Raw genomic sequence first — 5,246 nt, forward strand, 5'->3', positions numbered from 1 at the left:
ACAAAGAGAAGCGCATGAACAGTGACTGGAGTAGACCTGCTCCATGACTAGAGGAAGCCCACGTGCAGCAACAGAGCCCCAGTGCAGCCAAAAGTAAAATAAATAAATAAAAACTTTAACAATTTTAAAAAAGAAAGTCTCTTTCTATACTGCCAAAGGAAAATTTGCTTTGTTTCTCTGTAACATAAAAAAGAAACATACTTTTTATATAAGTATAAACATACACACGTGTATACGAATGCACAGTTGGTAATTCTATTGCGTTTCATTTCACTGTAAACATTTTTATACTCTAGGGAGATGGGGGTGGACTTTTCAGTCCTCATTTTCTGTGGTTCCTGCTGTACTGTTCATGAAGTAAACTGTTTCATACCTGGGGATACAGGGGATGAGCTTTTGTGTGTCACTCTGGGAGATTCCAAGATTCCAGATCTAGTATGCATGGGTGTGTATGTATGTTTGCATGAGGGATGGTGTAGGGAGTGAAGTACATCCTTCTCAAAGACTGTAAAGGCCCAAGGCAAGCATTTTGAGTCCTCCTCATCTGCTTTCTGGCACAGAGTGGACACTCAGTGAGTGGAAGAGGGTTGATGGAGATGACTAAAGTGGAGGGATCTTTGCGTATGTTCAGGAATCTGAATTATGGGTATCAGAAAGAAAGGTGTGAGGAGGAGCAGATTCACATAGATTGGAATAGCATCCCCTGAAATAAACAAGAAATGGATGGATAAGTCAGCAATCTGAAAGCTGGATTTGGGGAATGGGGTAGAGAGGAGGAGTTCACAATTAGTTCAGATAGGCACAGACTAGACTCCAGTGTGACTCACTGAGTTGTAAGAAGAGAGCCCTGCTCCAGCCCTGGCTGCCCAAAGTAACAGCCTCTGGGTAGTGTTGTACAACCTCCCATTTCCAGCCCTTAATCCTCAGGAATACTTAATACCAGGAATACTCATCGAGGGCAACTCCCCACCCAACTATTACCAGGACCAGATGCTTCTGAATGAACCCCTTCCTCACCAACCTGTCTAGTTGTAGGTCTTACTTTACGAAGGAAAGGAATGAAGGAGTTGAGTCAGACCACCACACACACAGTCAGGAGTGGAATTGAAAATGCATTTAAAAGTGGAAGAACAAAGCTGATCCACTTGTTTTCACCTTAAGCCCCTCTTTCAGGTGAATCCTGAGCACCAGATGGCTAAGGTTCTAAGGTACTCAGACCTTCAGCCTAACTCAGAGGGTAGAGGCCCAATGAGTTTGGGAAGGAAAGCTTCATGGCACACATATTTAGGGTGTAAATTAAGAAGGTCTGTGACTCAGGGTGACAGCAAGGCACATCAGAGTAGGGAAGGTCAACATCTGATGGTTGGTTCCTCTAAGGCTAGGCTGTAGCCCATCTCACTTCTGCTTAGTTTTCTGTTGAGTTGGTGCTGGAGTTGATTGTTGAGGAGCAGGGCTCTGGAAACTTTGGGTGACAGGGCTCTGGAACCTTGGGTTGGCAAGGGTCAGAAATCCTGGGGTGACGGGGCTCTGGTATTTTGGTGTGGCACAGCTCCTTGGTTTGGGGCATGCATGGTTGCTGGGGAGGAAGCTGGCAGGGACGTTTCACCTGCTGCTGTTGAGGCTGGGAAAGTGGGATTCAGGGCTGCTTCTTCTCATGGGAACTCATGCCTCAAAGGCGGCTGGACCTAGAGACAGAATAGATGGTTTAAATAGGGATTAACTAGGGAAGAAGCCACATTCAATGCCATTTTACATCTCTTCAAAAGCATATGTTCTTCTCCCCCCCACTCTACCACAACGAATGCTTTAATGATTTCTGAACCTTTGAAAAGGAGGATTGTAAAGGTGATTGTTCTGCTGCACTTGAACATAGCTTCTCCCAGTGCTCTTCTTCCTGGCATATCTTAAAACCCAATAAGCAACACAACACATTTTCAGGCTCCTGGCAGGCATGTGAGATCACAGTGTTGGATCATATGGAAATGTGATATTTAGAAAAACAAAAAACAAAACCCAGTAACTTCAGCCCATGCACACACAGAATGGCTGTTTTGTTTTTCAGTTGCTAAGCCATGTCTGACTCTTTGTGACCCCAGAGTCAAGACTGCAGTGTTCTAGGCTTCCTTGTCCTTCACTATCTCTTGGAGTTTTCTCAGACTCATGTCTATTGAGTCTGTGGTGCCATCCAACCATCTCATACTCTGTCACCCTCTTCTCCTCCTGCCCTTGATCTTTCCCAGCATCAGGGTCTTTTCCAATGAGTCAGCTCTTCACATCAGGTGGCCAAAGTATTGGAGTTTCAGCTTCAGCATCAGTCCTTCCAATGCATATTCAGGGTTGATTTCCTTTAGGACTGACTGGTTTGATCTCCTTGTAGTTCAAGGGACTCTCAAGACTCTTCTCCAGCATGACAGTTTGAAACCTTATAAATAACGACTTACTTCTAAAGAACCTACACAAATCCACTTCTGGCTTCACTTATACCCTCAAATGTTTTCCTTATTCCTGCTTGTTCAAGTAGTATCCAGCCACCATGGATCACAGATGGCCTGAAATGGTGTTTGGGGAGGCTTTACTACAGCAAGACTTCTAGAAATTACCTGTCTTCCTGAACCACATTAGCACTTTACTTGTCCTCATCACCTCATGAAGGTGACTTTCTGTTGTACACTGTAATTTAGCTGTTCGTGTCCATGTCTTATTTTTCTGAATTAATTGTAGTCTCATGGAGTAAGTTCCCTGTTGCCTATATTGTTTTTTAGCACTAAAGGGCCAAACACAGTGAATATTCACAAAACAATTTGTTGAAGAATAAAATTCTCTGTATTGAAATTATGAATAAAGAAGTAATTTAAATGCTATTAAGAGTGCTGTGGCTGTTAGTATTATTCCTTATCCTGCCAACTGTGGGTCCTTGCAGAAGCTAGTCCCCTTCTCACTGACACACTACAAGTGATGGCACAGAACTGAGAAAGTCTTCAGTTCAATTCAGTCACTCAATTGTGTCCGATTCTTTGCAACCCCATGGATCGCAGCATGCCAGGCCTCCCTGTCTACCATCAACTCTCAGAGTTTACCCAAACTTAAGATAAAGTCTTAAGTCCCTTCAAGCCTGAGCTATGATTGCTTTTAAAATAAAAATATTCCTGAAGGTTAACATTCTAATGGCTGGACTTTAATAATGGGGGAAAAGACAGCAAGAATACCAAGGAGATTCCAACAGAAGTCAAATACATTGAGGGAATGATAAAATATTGCAAGAAAAAAGACTCACCTGCTACATGGAGAAGGGCAAGCTGTGTGGTTACTCAGATCTGGTGTGATGTGCCCAACCAACTGGCTTTTTTTTTTTTTTATATAGGGAATGAAACCTTTCTTGAGGAACAGAATATTTCCAGGTTGCTGTGTTTTCATTTTTTGCCTGCCAAACATGATTCATTCTACACCCCCACATTTAACAGTTGGCTCAGCTTTTGTGATGAAATCACCAACTTATTTTAGCATTTGCTGTCTGACAACAATGTCACGTAGGCCTTACCTCCACTGAGCACACTTTGCACCCTGGTCTGGAATTTATGATGAGGGCGATATGGACTGAAAGGAGAGAGAAGGAAGAAGCTCTAGGACTGCTGACTAAAAATGAGCCTGCTTTCTAGAAGTTCCTAATCCTTAGTATAGACTGGACTTGGACTGCTTAACATTAGAAGTGGATGTGGAGAGGAACAACAGGTGTTTCTGGTTCTTCTGGGAGGCCAAAGTCATGGTGGTATGAATTTCCTCAGGTTGGGAAAAAGTAATAATTTTATTTATCCATCATTCAGTGTAGCCTGGAACAGGGAAGGAAATGCTAAAATGATCCTTTGGGTCCTAAAAAGCCTTTACTCCAAGAAAGGCTTTAGAGTCAATAGCGGAAGGGCATAGGGACTGTGATGAGTGAAAACACTGGTCAAGACAGTTTCTGCAGCTCCAGAACAACCTGGAAATTTGGAGGCATCCACTTGTTCTGTCTTATGTGACAGCAGGCCATGAAGACCCTGCTTTTCAGGGTTACCATTTCCTAGAGACCACATAGGGAGCAGAGATACAGGATTCCTTACCCTTTATACTAGAGTTCATTCTGCTCAAGATGAAACGAAGCTGAGGTTACTAACCCAGATTGACCTCAAACATACAATCTGTATCAAGCTGCTGTATTTGGAAAATCCAGATTATTCTTTAAACTCTAGTGTCTTGGTGGTCCCTTCCTTCTTACACTGCTTACCTACATGTTTGTGGAGCAGCTGCTGGCTCCACAGCTGTGTCACTTCCCCTGAACTTAAGCCGACCAGACAGGCACCACCAGAGGCTCCTCCCACTGGGTCCCTTTAGCCATTCCTCTACCTCCATCCCCACCTGGCACCCTGTGTGGTATCTGCTTAGTGGATTGATGATCATAGAATGGATACATGAATGAATGACACTATTTGCTATGAGACACCCAGAGGCTGCTTGGGGAATGGGTAGGACACTTCTTATAAAAGGAACTTCACCCTTGTGACACGCCTCACAATATGGGCTGAGAGGAGGGGTAAGGGCTCATCAAGACACAGATGTTTCTGCTAGTATGCCAAACCACCTGTTTCTCTAGAGTTTATGCAGTTACTTCCCTGTGGGCAAAGGCCAATGCCACCACCATGCCTGAGTTCCAGGCCTCGTCTACTAATTTAGTTCTTCTTTAGCCTTGGGTACAAGCATTTTCTCACCCAAACCATATCTCTTAAGGACCCTATGGAAGGAGTTCCAAGCGCACCTTGCTGCTGATCTGGTGGGATTCTCAGACCTAGGGTGAACTCATTCCTGCTCATTGGTCCTCCAAGACACTGCTCATGGACCTGGTAGACCTGAACCTCAGCTCAGCGGCTGAACCGCTGCCTCTCATGTGGGTCCTCCTGGACCCACATCCCTGGGTGCAAAGGGGAACTGTCATTCAATATTCTCTAAGTTTTGACCTGGTGAACGTGACTGACTTGTGCCTCCTTTTCCTCAGCAACACTTTCCCCTTTCCAGTTCCTGGAATTTCCTCTTTATTCTTCTGCTTTTGTCAAAAATGCACTGAATAGTTGAGTATTAAGGTCATTTCTACTATATATGGAAGCTCATTTTATTCACTAGCAATGCAGGATTAGGCAGTGTATTTTCCGGGAAACCATATGGCTTCTGAGTGCAACTAGCCTCTCCCCACATGCCCTTGACTCTTACACTGATGC

General features: G+C 44.1%; 1 pseudogene; it reads right to left on the reverse strand.

Annotated features, from left to right (window-relative positions):
• Positions 1–1,395: 1,395 nt before the first annotated feature.
• Positions 1,396–1,666, reverse strand: LOC138074211 (cornifin-A-like; annotated as a pseudogene).
• Between the last annotated feature and the right edge of the window lie 3,580 nt (positions 1,667–5,246).

Source organism: Capricornis sumatraensis, chromosome 2 (genome assembly GCF_032405125.1).
Source record: "Capricornis sumatraensis isolate serow.1 chromosome 2, serow.2, whole genome shotgun sequence".
Taxonomy (NCBI): domain Eukaryota; kingdom Metazoa; phylum Chordata; class Mammalia; order Artiodactyla; family Bovidae; genus Capricornis; species Capricornis sumatraensis.